At 40.8% G+C, this 19,811-nt stretch overlaps 1 protein-coding gene across 3 annotated transcripts in view; it reads left to right on the forward strand.

Annotated features, from left to right (window-relative positions):
• ARFGEF3 (ARFGEF family member 3) overlaps positions 1-19,811 on the forward strand; it is a 174,278-nt gene that overhangs the window by 24,117 nt on the left and 130,350 nt on the right. The gene's annotated exons all lie outside the window — the stretch shown is intronic.

Below are 19,811 nucleotides of genomic sequence, written 5' to 3' on the forward strand. Positions count from 1 at the left end.
ACAGGTAGATATCATAGCCTTGTCACACCAGCAGAAATAACTGATTTACTTGTGTGTTCCACAAGCTAGACCCTAAATGCCATTGTCTTTATACTCAGGGGCCCTGGTATATATATATAATGTTGCTGCCCCCACAGTACTGAAGGCTACCAATTTTGGAGCCTTAATCTACACTGAGAATTGTACTAGTGACTTTATGTATTGTCTTTATTAAATTTTATAATAAATATAATAGATTCTAATATAACCTATGTTTTAATGATAAAACAGATTGGAGTGGTAAAAACCATTTGCTTGAAGTTACATAGGTAATATAGGCTTCCCCAGTGGCTCAGTTGGTAGAGAACATACCTGCAGTGCAGGAGACCTGGGTTTGATCCCTGGGTTGGGAAGATCCCCTGGAGAAGGGAATGGCAACTCGCTTCAGTATTCTTCCCTGGAGAATCACATGGACAGAGGAGCCTGGTGGGCTACAGTTCATAGGGTCACAAAGAGTTGGATACACCTGTGCAACTTACACACACACACATAGCTAATATACAATAGTGGTTCAAATACAGATCTGACTTGAAAATTGTTCTTTTACCTAGTATATTCTATGTCTTTGCATATTTGCTGAATACCTGTCATTTAGATGTGTTAGGATAGGAATGAATGCCCCTATCTATTCCTTCATTTCCCCTTTCACCTTTGGTCAATGTGTCGAAGCAGAGGCACATATGAGGTTACTTAAATATTGGCTCTTCTCTAGGGATAAGTTTTATCAGAATGGTGTATGGGTTATACGTGCATTTAGTGGTAAATAATAGAAAGCCTAACAGTGATTTAAATGAGATGGGGCTTATTTTCCTCTTATAATACCCAGTCTGGAGGTAGGCCTTTCACACTGGTATATCCAGAATTCTGTTGGCCTTTCATCATAGTTGGCTCTTCACATCACAAAAAAGCTGTTGCAGTTCCAGTCATCACATGTTCATCCAAAATAGAAGGCAAAAAGACTGAAAGCAGAAGGGCAATGCCAGCTAAACAGGTCTAGTCCTTTATATCAGGAAAGCAAAAGGTTTTTCAGAGCCACAGGAGAAGCTGAAAAAGTAGGAAACAGGATTCTTGGGAAAGGCTTAGACTAATCTTAATCTACCATTTGGGGCTGATCACACTATCAGCCACTATCAGGGGTAGAATCGATGCTTTTGAACTGTGTTGGAGAAGAATCTTGAGAGTCCTGTGGACTGCATGGAGATCAAACCAGTCAATCCTAAAGAAAATCAATCCTGAATATTGATTGGAAGGACTGATGCTGAAGCTCCAATACTTTGGCCACCTGATGCAAAGAACTGACTGATTGGAAAAGACCCTGATGCTGGGAAAGATTGAAGGCCAGAGGAGAAGGGGATGACAGAGGATGAGATGGTTGGATCACATCACCAACTCGATGGCCATGAGTTTGAGCAAGCTCTAGGAGTTGATGATGGACAGGGAAGCCTGGCATACTGCAGTCCATGGGGTTGAACAGTCGGACACGACTTAGTGATTTAACTGACTGACACTATCAGCCAAAACAAAGTTGGAATCTAGTTGCTAAGGAAAAGGCTGCTAACACTGCTAACCACACACTTCAAAGCAGAGGCTGTTAGAATTTGAAGAGGTGATAGAGATATATCCCTATCGTGTGGATAAAACAGTTGAGACTTAAAAAGAACACAGGTGCCTGAGTCAGGACTAAAGTTTTCTTCAAGTGTACTGCTCTTAACACTACGCCTCCCTGATACTTCTATAAAGTGTTTGATTTAAAACCCTTTCAGGGACTTCCCTGGTGGTCCAGTGGTTAGGACTCTGTGCTTTGCTTCCACTACAGGGGGCACAGGTTTAATCCCTGGTTGGGGAATTAAGATCCCTCAATGTGCAGGGAGGCAGGGGCAAAGAAAAGCCTTTTCATATCTCCTCCTCAGTTTATCTGTCTAATCAAGAAGGCTGGGAAGTGCAGAACCTCCCTGGTGTCTTGGGAGTAGAAGCGACGTTCCCCAGAGAGCTCAGCAACATGGTCAGGATTATACCCTATGTTTGTTGGCCAAAATGAAATCCTAAACCTCCCGGTTGCGCCAGAATTCTTTTACCAGACTCCGTTGTCTCCCACAGTTCTGTGATCTATGGCCTTCCCTCTTCCACCAGAGCAAGGGGGCTCTCTGCCCAGAATCCTGAACTTTCAGTTGGGCAGATCTGGCTGCCTGGACACTCGAACAAGAGATGGTTCTGGGGATGACTGAGTGGAGCTCAGCCTACATAGGGACATTCGGTTCTTCTTTGTCTCCAGGGAGAAAGGACAGCTACCCACTGTGAGTGTGGCAGTGAGTAAGGGCCCATAAACTTGAGCCTGAAAATTTATTTCCTGAGTTGACTTGACTCTGTCTTTCAGCATCAGGGTCGCTGGTCATTTTGATTCTGTTCAGCATGTTCCTGCCTCCTCAGGCAGGGACTGAGAGTGCCATGATGTCTTCCAATACGCTGGGATAAACACCATGATGTGGACAGTGGGCCAAAATCACCCTTTAGTAACAGGGCATTTTGTACAGCCGGAAGAGGGTTTACGTGGTCAAGTCAGTTACTCTCAGTTTTCTGAGTGGGGTTCCTTTTGTTACGTTGGAAAAAGAAAGATTCTTTTCTTTGGCTAGAAGAGTCTATAGAGTGTGATTTTATGGGTAAAAATAGTAATTATAGCAGAATCGTATTTACAGTGTTTAAAATATGTGAATACTTGATAAATTCATTGACAAATTTCGTTTTCTACCATATGAACATCTTTATCAGCCTTGAGGACCTCAGCTTGTCTTCAAGCTGGTTTTGTGGCATCCGCATTTTTGCAAACTCACTAAGTCTGTAGTTGAATTTAGGGCATTTACAGCCAAGCCTGTTGGGAATGGATGTGTTGCGTTTGTTCTTTGTGACCTCTGTTGGATATGCCTGCCAAGAATAACAACACCCGGAAGACTTGTGTTAACGCCCACGAGCAGGATCTGGACAGCCCTCTTGGTTTGGTCATGGCTCAGTTCTCTGCAGTCCCATCTCTAGGCTCAGGACTGGGATTGTTGTCAGGCAGCCCTTACTGACTTGGTTTACTGTCTTTTGGTTTTTAAAACACTATGAAGACAGTCTGCTACTGTTTCTTCCCTTCAGTGTGTGAACAAATACTGGGCATTTCTTTTTCTTCCAGTGCATGTTGCATTTAGGAAGGTCATGCAGTTACAGAAAAGATTTGATATTACTTTAAGTAGAATAAAGCAGCCCATGGCTGATGTAAATACAGCTGCCTACAGGGTAATCGTGATTAAGGCAGTGTGAAACAGGCTGAAAGGTAACTTCCTAAAGTTTGAAAACTGAAACTTTCAAATTGGCATTGTAATGCCCATCACAAATCCAGCCTTTAAAAATAAATTTAATCGCAAGGCACAATCTGGTCTTCGCATCAGGTGGGGCAGATTAATGTAGGTCTTATTCAGCCGACTGTACAGGCTCAGAAAGGGGAAGGATAGAGTGCATAATGTGTTTAAAGCAGGCAGCTAGTAAGGAACCAAACTAACCTTTTTGGCTTTCACCCAAGAGCTATTTTTAGAAAGTGCTTGCAGTGCAGAGTCTATTGGGATATTCAGTCTTCAAAATACCACAAATATATTACTGCTAGAAGAAGTTGCTGTTTATGGGAAAATAAAATTTAACATGAATCATTGTTCTCTGTCTGACTGAATTGTTTAAAGGGAGTTATCTCTGTATGTGGATGGCTGAAAGTGACTTTCAATGCCTGTGGAGAAAACTGCAGAGTTTTTAACAGGGCACAGAGACTGTAATGTCAAACTATAAAAAGATGTCACTTCCCTCTCAATTTTGTTGTGGTGTAATTGACAAGTAAGATTGTATATATTTAAGGTGTATTGATTTGATATATGTATACATTGTGAAATGATTACCATAATCAAGTTAATTAACACATCTAACACCTCACATAGTCTGTGTGTGTGTGTGTGTGTGGCGAAAATTACTCTTAAGTTCTTCTTTCTAAGCAAAATTCATGTATACAGATTTCAGGTACACAGTACAGTATTTCTGACTGTAGTCACCAAGCTGTTCATTGGCTCCCGAGAACTAATCCATCTCATAATTGAAAGTTTGTACTCTTTAACCAACATTTCCTTATTTCCCTACTCTCCAGCCTCTGGCAACTACCTTTTTAACTCTCTTTGACTTTTTAAAATTACACATATAAGTGAGGTAATGCAGTATTTATCCTTTCACCTTTGGCTTATTTCATTTAGCAGTGTTCTGTAGGTTCGTCCATGTTGTGGTAAATGGCAGGATTTCTTCCTTTTTATGGCTGAATAATATTTCATCATGTGAGGTTCTATCTGTAGGTAGGTAGGTATTTATCACCTTTTTATTATCTGTTAATTTGTTGATGAATACTTGGGTTGTTTCCATAACTTTGCTATTGTAAGTAATGCAGCAGTGCACATGGGAATGTGGATATTTCTTTTAGATACTGATTTCATTTGAATATGTACCCAGACATAGAATTTCTGGGCCATATGGTAATTCTATATTTAGTTTTTTTGAGGAAACTCCCTACTGTTTTCCATCATGGACACACCAATTATTTATTACCACCAACAGTGCAGAGGGTTCCCTTTTCTCCACATCCTTGCCAAAACTCTGTTCAGACAAACAATTCTTAACTGTACTTGTCCTGAGAGAAGTGATTTTTATTGCCCTGGCTTTCATGTGCCAGGTTGTTTTAGGGGAGAATACAAGAAAGCTAGGTGATTAATATTTTTTATTACTTTGGTTAATTTCCAGGAACGTCTGTGTTTCCATATTGTAGACGCCTTTCTCTTTTTAGTTCCTGTTCCCTAATGATGGAGAAGCAACATGTTGCTATGGAAGGAGTGTAGGTTTTTGTGTCATGTAACCCCTACATTTGAGTCTGGACTCATTCATTTACCAGCTCTGTTCATGGATACTTTGACTCTGGGAGCCTCCAAGTCTTGAACTATAAAATGGACTTGATAATGTCCACTGCCCCAGTTCTCATGAGGGTTAAACAAGGTAACATAATGAGAAAGTTCTAGTTCACAGCCTCTTCCAATGGATGGGCTCATCACTTTTCTTCCATACCTTCTTCTCTACAGCAGTGAACAAAGGGTTCTAGTTTTTTCCTAAGTTTTAACAGTAGAGTTAAGCTTCTAACAGCACCTAATAGTTTATAATAGTTACGTGACATGGGACAATTTACTTTACTATCTCTGAGCCTGTTAGCTCATTGATGATATGGAAATAATTATCTATCACAGTGCTTACACATTCAGTTGTAAGTACTGAATTAAATGAGATCATGCATATATGCCAAGTCTTAATACCTGGCACAGAGTGGACACTCAGTGACTGGTGGCTATCAGTATAGGATGGACATTTCTTGAAGGATAGTCTTCTTCCTGTCATCATCTTGACTTGGACAGCTTCCTTTGACTTTTCCTTTGCTAGCATCATTTTTTTCTCTCCACAAACTGACTGGAAGGATTTTTCTAAGCTCTGTCCTTCTGTTTTATATCATTAACTTTTCCTTGGACATTTCACCCATTTCCAGGGTTTCAACCACTTTTAGATGGCTAATGTCTAAATTTTTCCTGAGCTCCAGACGAGTACATCCAGTTTTCTATGTGTTAGTACCTGGATGCCCAAAGGAATCTTGAACTCAGAACATATATATAAAACTGTAGTTATTATCCTACCCACTTCCTTCCTCAAAGCCATTCTTCTAGTAGGTCCTCTCTGCTCCTGTGCCATGTCTAGGTTCTGTTTCCTCCTGTCCATTTTTGAACACAGGCTGAACGGCATCGTGTTTTCAGCCCTAGGGCCACAGTAGAGTATAGTTCCTTCTCCCAGGCCTTCCTGCTGCCAGTAAATAATGACAACAAAACTATGATGACAGTAATAAAAGTATCATGACAACAACCATCTGTTGAGTGTACAACAAGCTAAGCAGTATCATACCACCCTAAGCCCTGGGTGAGGTGGGACCCTGCTCTGAGCTCATGTTTTAGAGGCCCCGTTCTCCTCCTCCTCAGGGCTAAGGGAGCATTCCCACCCAGAGCCCACCCTGCAACCTCAGCTCCTGCTCTGGGTACCTGAGACTTCAGAGTCCCCTATTTAGATTATGCTGAGCTTCCTTCCAAAAACGGCACGTGGGCCCTTTGGCCAGCTCTGTCTTTGGCAAGGCACCCACAAGAATGTACATCTCTGGGCTGGAGGCCTGGCCACAGGGCAGCTGTTTGTGTGGTTTGTGGTCTGAGATTTGCCTGCAGCCTAGGATGTCCATACCTGTGCCCATGAGACCTCTCTTGGGGCAGGACAGAGCCAGGGGTGGAAGAGAAGGGGCTTGGGCCAGGGGCCTTGAGAAGTGCTGAGAAGGTTAGGCTGGCCCGGGGCAATCAGGAATGTTTCTAATGTATTAATAGCATCTTCTCTAATCATCATAATTCTCAATGTACGTTATATTACTTCTGTATTTCTAGACGAATAAGATGAAAATTGAAGAGGTTAAATACTTAGTGCACAGGTTGTAGTTGACAGAGCCTTCATCTGACCTAGATTAGTTTGCCTCCAAAATTTTTATTCTATGATATTTATACTTTTTACCCATTTTCTACATTGTAGCCAGTTCCATTTCTATGGAAAATGTCTAATATCACATTATTCCCTTGATTAAAAATCTTTTATTAGCTCTCCTTTTCAGTTGGCCAAGACCAGTCTCTCTGGTGTTGCATGCAAGATCCTTTAAAACCTGGCTCAAATCTACTTTGTCAAACTCATTTCTCACCAGTCCTGCCATGACTCCTTGGGTCATAATTGTACTTGGGCTGTTCCATAAATCCACTCTGCTTTGTACTCACAATCTCAGCTGGATATGTCCTTTTCCTCACTTGACTGACCAAGTCTCATACTGTTCCCTCCATTTCAGGACCAGATGAGTATCACCTTGTCCATGAAGACACTTGAATTTTTCTAGGTAGGATCTCTCCCGCCCTATGGTACTTCTATAATTGTGTACACCTTAATAAAGTGCGTGTTGCCTGTACCTGTGTTAGCTCTCAGTGAGAGTTCTTGGTTCAGTGAGAGTTCCAAGAGTTCCTTGGCAGGAACTCTCATTCGTCATTACACACCTAACACTTCATACAGAACCTGGATGCCTATAGGCTACATAAATATTAAAATCTTTTTGTTACTAAAAATCTTCTCAAAAATTATTAGCCAGTGAGGAATACAAATTTTAGTTCTGACAGTTGTGTTGATTTGCTGATAGACTGGTTTTACAGGCATTTTGATGTCAAAACTGGAAATTTCTATCTCACAGAAAAATGTAACTTTACATTTAATCCCACCATTTTGCTATCACAACGCTTACATGTTGAGAGGCTATTATAATAAATGTATACATGTATTATTTATGAGCTTTAATAGGCTAGTAAGTTCTGAATAGAATCTAGGGAGATCACAATTCTGTCTCAAAGTGATTTGTTTTTTAAGTTACCTTTCTAAAAATATATATATGTTTCTGAATGATGTTTATACCACAAACTTACTGTTTTTCAAGAGGTAATTACATATTTGCATAAACTATCAGCTCATAGTGATGATATGGTATATGTTGTCTAGCTCATTTTCTCTTCTTCCCTAAGATTTGAGTATTCAGGTTAGAAATCTTGCTTGTTATGGTGGTTTCTCCCTACTTGCCCCTCCATGACAGAGATTCTGGGCAGAGTCTTGCCTCTGGATTGCCTGTCGGAGCATTTTCATCATGAAAAAAATATGATATTTAACAAAATATATGTGGTCGCATGTAACAAGGCAGTGCAGAGCAATTCCCCTAGGGTATGTTTCATTCTGTTAGCATATTTACACTGTAAGCTTGATTATAAGAAAACATGCCATAGAAAGAAGCAAGATTAATTTAGGCAGACTGAGTTTAGATACATGTGACTACAGTAACTATAGGGTCGTAAGCAAGCCTATTGTCAGTCCAAAAGATTTGGGGAAAAGAAGGAACTCAGTAAGTGTTTGAAAGATGCTAAGGAAATGTCTTCAGGGAAGGGAAACTATTCTAGGAATATTGTCTGCTTTTGATAAAGTGGGAAGAGTGGTGACTTAATAGAAGAGATGAAGATAGCCCAGAGGAAGGTCAGGAAAGATTAGATTGAAGCTGTTTCTGGAAACATGGCCTTCCAGGATTCTAGGCCAAAGCTTTGAAGAGAAGGGAGTGGGCGTTTATGCACAGGTAGGAGAAGGCTAGCTTCACTTCCTCTCTATTTCTAAAGGTAGTCTATTTTATTATTAAAAGATTTTTAAATGTTGAAACATATAAATAATAAAGCCAAAACCATCCATGTTCCCAAAAGACAGAGACAAATTCTAGAGGAGTTTTGAGCAATTTCTTTCCAGCCTCTCTCCTCCACTCACATGTATGTGTATATGCTTTAATTCAAGTGTAGGACCATGGTATGATATATTTTCTCCATTGTATTCTCATTTTTAATTTCTTTGACATTTCAAAGCATTTTCCTGTGTTAATAAAAACTTTTCAAGATATTTTAAGTTATTCCATTTCAGAGATATGCTAGAATTTATTTAGGCTTATTTACTTTATTAATAAAACTACAGATAAATCTTTGCACTTGAGATTTTGCTAGATCTCTGATTTCTTTACAAAAAGTTAATAGAAAAAGAAAATCCTAGGTCAGAGCATGCTAATATTTTTCTTAATGTGTTTTTTTAATTGGAGTTTAATTGCTTTACAACATAGTATTAGTTTCTGCTGAACAACATCGTAAGTCAGCCATATGTAAGTCATATGTAAGTCAGCCATATCTCTTCCCTTTCTAGCCTCCCTCCCACCACCCCCTTATCCTAGCTCTGGAGGTCATCACAGAGCTCTGAGCTGAGCTCCCTGTGCCATTCAGCAGCTTCCCATTAGCTATCTATTTTACATATGGTTGGAGAAGGAAATGGCAACCCACTCCAGTATTCCTGCCTGGAGAATTCCATGGACAGAGGAGCCTGGCAGGCTGCAGTCTATGGGATCACAAAGCGTCGGACACAACTGAGCGATTTTCACTCGCTTCACTTACACGTGGTAGTGTGTATATGTCAGTGCTCCTGTCTCAATTCATCCCACCCTCTCATTCCCCTAAAGCATACTAGTATTTTTAAGTTCTTGAGATACTTTTCCAGATTGTTTTAGATGTCAGAATTAAAGAGTAAAATCTTTCCATGATGCCACAGACAGTGATTATATGAGGAACTGAGAAGTATATTGATGGAGGTGAGGAAGGATTTATAAGTGGAAAGATCTAAAATTTCACGTGTGAATGATGGATGTGGGAGTGAATGTGAGGAAGTATAAGGATGGATTGACCATGGTCAGAAGGAAGGGAGTGTCCTTATGAAGGGGGCTTCACAGTCTTGCCGTGTGTGAAATGCACAAGGTTTGAGAGTTAAATGGTAACCATGCACCTCACATCCTGCCAAAGAGTTTGAGTTCAGGGGTCCTTTGCTGCTGTAGTCCTCGTTGAAGAGTGAGAGTTCCTCTCTCCCCTCCACCTCCCTCATCAGTAAATATCGATAATGTTCATTTTCTCCTCATTGGGTTGGTGAGTGGCTTAAAAGAGATTGTGTGCCTAAGCCCTGAGCCTGGTGTGTGGCACAGTTCTGACGTCCACTGCCGCCCTCCCTTATATTAGTTAGGAATCCTATAGTTGAAAGTGACACAACATGCAATCCAAAGGGAAAAAAGCCAGTGTGCTATGTCCAGCACAAAGTCTTGTATCCAATAGAATGGGAATACCACCTGACTTATTTTTATTTTATTTTTTTTACTGGATGAATGAATAAATAAATGGGAAATGCCTAAGAAACATTAACAATAAGTCCATTTAAAGATTGGTTGAGCTTATAAAGATAAACAAGTCCAGTTAAAAAAAAAAAAGACCAAATCAAGTGGTATTCCCATTCCATTGGATACAAGACTTTGTGCTGGACATAGCATACGCTTTAGTGTTTCTCCTCTTGATTACACAGAATTTGTATCTTTTGGTAGTAGTAGTATTGATAATCCTAGATTGCAGGTGAAAATACCTAGGCATGTTTAATTTTTTTCAAAAATAAATAAGCTGTGGGGATATAATGTACAGCATGCTGACTGTAACAATATGCATAATGTATTTGAAGGTTACTAAGAGAATAGATCTTAAAGGAAGGAAGAATTTTATCTATGTGAGGTGAGTCTTGTTAACTAAACTTATTGTGGTAGCTATTTTATAACATATACATGTATCAAATCATTTTGTTGTAGGCATTAAACTGACACAATGTTATATATGACACATGTCTTTAAGTCATATGGAAATTTTTTTAAATGAAAAATTTACATCTTCTTGACCTATTGTGTTTTATATTTTTAAAATATTGCAAGAATATTAGATGAAAACTTTAAAATGAAAAAGGTAAACCCATTTCCCTATCAGAATACTATTACAAAATGTTTTTGTCTTTATGTTGCTTTCTAGTCCTTTACAGCTTATTTTTAAAATTAGACATATCAAATAGCAAGGATAAAAATCTAGATGGCATTTTTAAATGTTCAGGTGATTGATAACCTACTTTGCCACCTGCAGTTGTCCTCTCATTACAAAAGCAAACCTATTAGCATAGTGACGCCCATCACGTAAATGGGGGTTTGCTTCATGAACAAGAGCAGTAGGTGTAACTGCCTAAAAGAACATTTGGACTGTAGATATAAGTGCCAGGAAGGAAACGAGTTCCATATTTAATATTTTCTCTGTGTATGTACAAATTCACTCACCATTTTGAGATGAACCGGAGAAGGAAATACTATGATGTCCATTTGTGTGAGGAGCTTAGTGACTTTGTGGCTTTGTAAATATTTTCTTCAGATTTATTAATGACTGTTCTGACTAGTGTAAGGTAACAACCTCATTGTAGTTTTGAATTTCTCCAATAGTTAGTGATGTTGAGTATCTTTTCATGTGCCTCTTAGCCATCTGTATGTCTTCTTTAGAGAAATTTAGGTCTTCCTATTTAGGTCTTCCATCTTCTATTTAGGTCTTCCATCCAATTTTTGATTGGATTGTTTTTTTGATTTTGAGCTGCATGAGACTATTTGTATATTTTGGAGATTAAGCCCCTGTCAGCTGCTGCTTTTGCAAATATTTTCTCCAGTTCTGAGGGTTGTCTTTTCGTTTCGTTTATGATTTCCTTTGCTGTGCAAAAGCTTTTAAGTAAGGGTAGAGTGAATTGGGGGCTTCCCTGAAGGCTCTGATGGTAAAGAATCTGCCTGCAATGCCGTAGGCCCGGGTTTGATCCCAGGGTTGGGAGGATCCCCTGGAGGAGGGCATGGCAACCCACTCCAGTATTCATGTCTGGAGAATTTTATGGACATGACTGACACTACTGAGAAGCAGCAGGATGAATTGGGAGACTGGGACTGACATATACACACTACTGTGTATAAAACAGATAAATAAGGAGAACCTAGTGTATAGCACAGGGAACGCTATGCTCTGAAGTGACCTAAATGGGAAGGAAGTCCAAAAAAGGGGGATATGGGTATGCATATATCTGATTCACTTTGCGGTATAGCAGAAATAACATTGTAAAGCAACTATACTTCAATAAAATTTTTAAAAATATTTTCTTCAGATTATATCCATCTACTCTAGAGTTATTAAAATTAATACAAATATAAAATATTAATACAAAGAAAATGAAAGCTCCTCTATGCCACTGTCTGGACACACCCATCATCAGCATTCAGCCCAGCTCTTTCTTAGGTAGTGCCCTAATTGATTTTCATAGCTGCGTCTCTCTGGATTGTTTGGATTTTGTAATGTACATGTAGGCCATTTATAATGAAATATAAAAAAGGTATATTTTGGGAGAAAGTAGGAGCACAACCGTGGGCTTCCCAGGTGGCAGAGTGGTAAAGAATCTGCCTGCCAATGCAGGAGACACACGAGACAGGGATTCAATACCTGGAGTAGGGAATGGCAACCCACTCCAGCATTCATTCCTGGAAAACTCTGTGGATGGAGGAGCCTGGCGGGCTACAGTCCACAGGATCATGAAGAGTCAGAGACAACTGAGCACACAGACATGAACATAACTGTATGATTTAGGATTTTCTTAAAAGTTGTATTGAAATATAGTTGATTTATAATGTTGTGTTAGTTTCAAGTGAACAGCAAAATGATTCAGGTATACATCTGTATATTCTTTTTCAGATGCTTTTCCCTTATGGGTTATTACAAGATAGTATAGTTCCCCGTGCTATACAACAGAACCTTGCTGATTATCTATTTAAGATTCTTTTTAACAGTGTATCCTGTAAAATTATGCACATTCAAGCCTTCCCAATATATAGAAAATAGCAGTTTCATATGTTCTACTTAATAATTGCAATAGGCTTGCCAAGGCATTTCAAAATCCTGCAGAAGTGGGATTTTATGTTGTTCACAGTTGTATCCCTCAGACCTAGAACAGTTCCTGAAGGAGGAATCTAATCTTTGTTGTTCAATATAGAGTTTACTGATGAAGATGATATGCAGATGACACTACCCTTATGGCAGAAAGTGAAGAGGAACTCAAAAGCCTCTTGATGAAAGTGAAAGCAGAGAGTGAAAAAGTTGGCTTAAAGCTCAACATTCAGAAAACGAAGATCATGGCATCCGGTCCCACCACTTCATGGGAAATAGATGGGGAAACAGTGTCAGACTTTATTTTTCTGGGCTCCAAAATCACTACAAATGGTGACTGCAGCCATGAAATTAAAAGACGCTTACTCCTTGGAAGGAAAGTTATGACCAACCTAGATAGCATATTCAAAAGCAGAGACATTACTTTGCCAACAAAGGTCCGTCTAGTCAAGGCTATGGTTTTTCCTGTGGTCATGTATGGATGTGAGAGTTGGACTGTGAAGAAGGCTGAGCGCTGAAGAATTGATGCTTTTGAACTGTGATGTTGGAGAAGACTCTTGAGAGTCCCTTGGACTGCAAGGAGGTCCAACCAGTCCATTCTGAAGGAGATCAGCCCTAGGATTTCTTTGGAAGGAATGATGCTAAAGCTGAAACTCCAGTACTTTGGCCACCTGATGCGAAGAGTTGACTCCTTGGAAAAGACTCTGATGCTGGGAGGGATTGGGGGCAGGAGGGGAAGGGGACGACAGAGGATGAGATGGCTGGATGGCATCACTGACTTGATGGACGTGAGTCTGAGTGAACTCCAGGGGTTGGTGATGGACAGGGAGGCCTGGCGTGCTGCGATTCATGGGGTCGCAAAGAATCGGACACAACTGAGCGACTGATCTGATCTGAGGAGTGAAAATAGAAATAAAAGAGAAACAATTTAACTGCACTGCAGAAAAAAATCAAAGAACTAGTTCAGTTCCAATTGGCTCCATGAATTGGCTCTGGCAAAAGCTTAGTCAATGAAAATTCATCAGCGTTGATGCAAACTGTTGAAAGCATCAGTATTCATAAACACAAATAATAACATCTCGAATGTCACAACAGGGGGCTGAAAACCTTCTGTACTCAAACTAGGAAAAGTGATGGCTGTCATTGAACCCAGCAGCTAGATCCCAAACCGGATGTATCCCATTCATCCAAACTGTGTGTACCTTTTCATAACTGCATTCCAACCATCAAATGTGACACACTGTTCCATGAACGACCTGCACAGTAAGGTTATTTATTTATTCAATACCCATCCCATTCTGGTGGGCACCGGGATTGTTCTTTGTAGAGTAGTGTGGCATACACCACAGGCAATGGGGAGTTGTCTGCTGGCAGAGGCCAAAGAACAGGGGTTTTGAGGACAGATGGTCTAAATTTAAATCACAGCTCTAATAAGTCAGACAGAGAAGAAGACATCCCTTATATGTGGAATCTAATAAGGAAGGATTCAAATGAACTTATAAAACAGAAAGAGACTCACAGACTTAGAGAACAAACTTATGGTTGCTGGTGAGAAGGGATGAGAGGAAGGGATGAGGAGTTGGGGAGTTGGATGGACTTAAAATGGATAACCAAAAAGAACCTACTGTGTAGCACAGGGAATTCTGTTCAATGTTATGTGGCAGCCTGGATGGGAGGGGAGTTTGGGGGAGAATGGATACATGGCAGCTGAGTCCTTTTGCTGTTCACCTGAAACTACCACAACACTCTTAATTAGTTATACCCTGATACAGAATAAAAAGTTGAAGAAAAACCTGTTTAAAAAATATGTAAATTACAGCCCTGTCATTTACAAACATGTGACCTTGGACAGGAAATCTAACCTCCCTTAGTTTTGTTGATAATTAAATCTCTTCATAATAAGATAGTCAGTATGATAATATGAACAGGTACTTGGGATTTACAGGTCACTGATGTTCCATCAGAGCTGTGGTTATATGTGAAGGAATCCAGACAGTTATTCAATGATCAAATGGCTTTGATCATAGAATCCTAGAATTATAGAGCCTCAGCAGACCTCAGAAATCTAAGGTATCTTTTTGCTCCATCCCAGGCAGTGCATCAAAAAAGAGTCAACCTAAAACTTGCAAATGTATTTGGTGTTACATGAAGCTCATTTTTGTGCTTATATTTAAAGGTAATATTTGATAAATCTAACTTTCCCCCATTCACCTATTTGAATTTCCCTCTGTCCATTGTTATCTTGGCCCAATAAAGCTGGTCTGTGAACTGTGACAACACAGTTAAAGAGATAGGCTTAGTGTCCTCGCCATGACCAGACACTGTCACAGGATGATGTCTGCCTTGTGCGTGTGCAGAGCTGCTAATCATTCTTCTTTAAGAAATAATGACATGCCAGGGCATGAAACCTGGGGCCACCATCTTTATTCAATTAGGCCAGCATGAACTTGCACATGCCCATGCATAAAGAATAATCCCTTCGTGTAACTGAATGTTGGTTTTGGTGTGCCTGTTCCCCAATGAGGCAGCATCTAGAAGGATCAAAAGGCGATTTATTCCAAAACAGTCTGTGCAAAGGGGCCCGAGTGTGTGCCACGTTGCATCTTCATTATACATTTCATCCTGAGACCCAATTAACAAGCCTGTTATTCTTTTATTAAAATCACTTAAAAATTAAGGCAGAAGGATTTTTATGATACCAGAGAGCAAGCCGTGTAATCAGCTGGGCCCCACATGTGTTCGTTTCCTGTTACAGTCCTGATTTGAGGCTCATGATACTAATTTAGGGGGTTGCTGGGGCTGAGAGGCCATGTATCCTGACATTTGTCAACCCCCTCAGCACACATCAACACACCCACCCACACCAACACACACACCCACCCCCACACATACCACCACACCCCCCACCCCATATACACCCCCCTCTCTCTCTCCCTTGTTTCAGGGCTCAGTGTAACAGTACTTCAAAGCTTTTCATCCTACTAGGACTGAGCCCAGGGAACCCGGCCTCTTCTCTGACACACAGAAGTTTCTGTCTTGTTGGGCAGGTCCTTTCTCCTGAAAGCAGAAGCTCTTAACTTGGGATCGATGTGGAGTTAGAGTTTGGGGGAACCTATGTATGTGCTCAGTCACTTCAGTCATGTCTGACTCTTTGCGACCCTATGTATGGACTGTAGCCCACCAGGATCCTCTGTCCATGGTATTCCCCAGGCAAGAATACTAGAGTGGGTTGCCGTGTCCTTCTCTAGGGGATCTTCCCGACCAGGGATCTAACTCTTATCTCCTGCACTGCAGGTGGATTCTTTACCACTGAGCCACCAGGAAAGCCCAGGGGAAGGGGGAGAACTATGAATCCCCTGAAATGATTCGTATACTTACCTAGGAAGAGGATCTTTTTGTGTTCATGATTGAGAAAAGATTAAGAAATGGAACTATTCTAGCTTTGCTCTCATCTTTTGACACCAAAGGGTATTGGGAGAAACTTGGTCTTGGGAGTGAGATGGATTTCTGTTCGGATTGTTTCCAGTAGATTTTAGCTGTGTAACCTTGGGCAGGCTATCAAATCTCTCTGAAACTCTATTTTCTCAAATATGAAACAAGGGTAAGAATGCCCATTTTAAGATTGAAGTGACTGGTAGATTTAATCACAAAACAATAAGTAATTTTTATTCCTTTTCCTTCTATGCATAAAATGAAAGAAAATATCTGTTCTATCTTGTTCCTTGTTGGGTCTTTTCATGACAGTGCTTTGCACATAGCAGACTCTCAATTGTTACTTGGATGGATAACTGGATGGATGGAGTGCTTTGGTTTGGTACCTGGATGAACTCCCTCTGTCTGCTTCCTTAAAGCACTGATTTTCTAAGAGAAAACTTGGTGCTACAATTGGCCTTGCTTAGACCCCTGCAAGACCCATGCTCCATGTCCTATGCAAAAATCTTTCTGGATACTACAACAAGATTGGATCTTGTTATCCTGTGCTTTAAATCATGGTCTCTGCTGGGCCTTTGTCTATATCAGGGCTGGGCAAACTAGCCGGCAGACCAAATCTGGCCTGTTGCCTGTTTTTGGGACGTAGCCATGCTCATTTATCAACATGTTGTCTATGACAGGTTTGGGCTATGGCAGAGTTGAGTAATGAGCACAGAGATCATATGGTCTTCAATGCTTGATGTAATTTTTATCAGCCTCTTTTTCCATAAAAAGTTCTCCAATCCTTGATACACATTTTGTGTACTGCAGGATTGGTCTTAAGTGCTTCTTCTATGGATTGTGAAGCTAAAATTTAATAGTTAAGTGTCTTGACTAAGATTGCACAACTTTAGAATTGTTAAGGTTTCAATCCAGATCTGTGTGATTCCACAGCCCATAGTTTTTCCACTAAATGATGATACCTTGCAGTAAGACCAAATCCTAGCCGAACCAATTACATCTTCCAGTTCTTCTTGATGACCATGACTGGCTTGGGGAGCAGTTCAGTGGTGTTCCCTGGAATCATGGTGGGACCTGGTAGTGCTGGCATTTATCAGTAGTCTAGTTCCAATTTGCAGTACAAATGGTGTGAGTTTAGAAGTAGGTAAGGGAGGGTGATGAGGATTTCAAGGACTAATACAGTCAATGGCAGAGCAGTATGGGCATGCTGCAGTTTATCTGCACACATACTACTACTCCCCAGAGCTCAGGGGTTTCAGCATTCTAGGAAGATCTTGTTACTGCTGAATGTGGCATCCACTCTTGTTTGATGCCTTGGTGAGAAATATGTAATATTTGTGCATTTTCAGCACACAGCCACTCAATAGAGACTGTCCCTGCTCCAGGCTATGAGACTATAGGAGTTTTGGACCTCCTTGTCTGCCCACAGCTACCATGCCCTCATTGGCAGATCTGACTGCAAAAATTTGAGATAAAGTTCTTTCACAGTCAGTTAATCCTGGTGGAAATTTGATTGTTTCAAGGATTTACAGATGAGCCTCTATAGTTCTGTTAGTACTCAATCAGCCCATTATTAGGGGCTTCCCAGGTAGCACAGTGGTGAAGAATTTGCCTGCCAGTGCAGGGAACACGAGACATGGGTTCGATCCCTGCAGCATGAAGATCCCCTCCAGTAGGAAATGGCAACCCACTCCAATATTCTTGCCTGGAAAATTCCACGTACAGAGAAGCCTGGAATGCTACAATCCATGGGGTTGCAAAGAGTCGGACATGATTGGGCACGAACACAACAGGCCCATTATTAGTGATTCTCACTTGACTTTCACACTTCCAATTAATTTTTCCAAGCTTATAAACTGGTTATGATTAAGCAACAGAAATAAAATTGGGAAAGTTAGCTATTCCTGCTTTTGCTTGACTGCATAGCAATGCTTGCCTTATAACCGAGACAAACGGTAATAGCGAGAAAATTATAGCCACCCAACTGGAAGTGACCCCGTTGGGTAATTTATCCACCTATCAAAGGTTGTACTAATGAAAAATTGTTATACTGTGAAACAACTGTCATATAAAATGGGGTACTGTAACTTTGGGTTAGTAAGGGGACACTGACAAAGATCAGGAAGGCAAAATGTTCATTCTGATAGTCTGGTTTTTTCTTTGTGGCCGGCATTAGGGGGAGTGTCTGGGTCTGTCTCGATCTGTCATGGAGCTGCTGATGGAGGATTCCACGAAAAAAACTGCAGGGTGGACAGGAAGGAATCGGAGCTATAATTAACTTTCTGTTTCCTTGTGTTCTACATCAGTGATGCTTTTCCCCTAAAGACGAAATCGTGTAATCTTACCCTGTGGCTTTCACAGTCTCTAAAGTCAATGACTCTTTCGGTTTATGCTGAAAATATAAAAGAGATAAAATGAGGCTGCTCTGATTTAAGTGAGGGTGGAGAAGCCTGGTAAAATTAAGTAACATTTCATTTGTTGTGCCAGTGTAAGTCTGTGGGGAAATAATGGGTTGATTAAAATTCTTGGTCTGTTGTTTAATTATTTAGAGTGAATGCTTCTTACAGAAAAACAGGTTTTTCTTTGTAGTCCTCTTGGTTTATTCCTGATATATTTTAGTGCCCAGTTATTTTTTTCTTAAGCTTCAAAATATGCAAGTAGCTTTCAAGCTTTTTTTGTTTTTGTCTTTCACTTGATGTCAGGTACTTCTCATGGGTCCAAGCTGTTGGTGGTTTGATTGTATTTCTGCTTTGAAAACACGTTTATTAAGCCCCATCACAAAATTTAGGTCACCCTCATGGTGACTAAAGAGCTAATTCAAAAATTATAGGTGGAGCTTCCCTAATGGCTCAGTGGTAAAGAATCCCCCTGCCAACGTAGATGTGGGTTTGACCCTCGGTCCAGGAGGATCCCACATGCCGTGGGGCAACAAAGCCTGTGCTCCACAGCTGTTGAGCCATGCTCTCGAGCCTGGGAGCTGCAACTACAGAGCCCACGCGCCACAGCTACTGAAGCCCACTCGCCTAGCGCCAGTCTTTTGCAGCAAGAGAAGCCACAGCAATGTGAAGCCTGCACACCACAACTAGAGAGTAGCCTCCACTTGCTTCAACAAGAGAAAAGCCCGTGCAGCAATGAAGACCTGCTGCTGCTGCTGCTGCTAAGTTGCTTCAGTCGTGTCCAACTCTTTGCAACCCCGTAGATGGCAGCCCACCAGGCTCCCCCGTCCCTGGGATTCTCCAGGCAAGAACACTGGAGTGGGTTGCCATTTCCTCCTCCAATGCATGAAAGTGAAAAGTCAAAGTGAAGTCACTCAGTCGTGTCCGACTCTTAGCGACCCCATGGACTGCAGCCTACCAGGCTCCTCCGTCCATGGGATTTTCCAGGCAAGAGTACTGGAGTGGGGTGCCATTGCCTTCTCCAAATGAAGACCTAGCACAGACAAAAATAAATATGTAAAATTTTTAAAAAGGTACAGCTGATTAAGAAACACTTTGAATTGGGGAGAAATTGACAAGTGTATCAAATTTCAATTTATATTGATGAGGCAGAGTAGTCCAGGTGATGATGCCCTCACTTGCTAGGTCGGGGAGAGGCCTGAGCAAAGGCATAGAAATCTATATAAACAGTGCTTTCTAGGGTTACACACCCCAGGTGTACTGAATATAGTTAATTATATTACTTTGGGAAAGAGCAAGGCATGTTCATGGACTGGTAAGGGACTTACCATGTGATGACTAGTTCACCAAAACAATTGTTTGAGTCCTTGTGTGTGTTTTCTCTATAGCTATCTCAAGAAGGCGAGCTGCTGGTACGCTATGATTTCTGCACGGCATTTTTGCTGTTTTTTTC

The sequence above is a fragment of the Bos indicus genome, chromosome 9 (assembly GCF_029378745.1).
Source record: "Bos indicus isolate NIAB-ARS_2022 breed Sahiwal x Tharparkar chromosome 9, NIAB-ARS_B.indTharparkar_mat_pri_1.0, whole genome shotgun sequence".
In the NCBI taxonomy this organism is placed as follows: Eukaryota; Metazoa; Chordata; class Mammalia; order Artiodactyla; family Bovidae; genus Bos; species Bos indicus.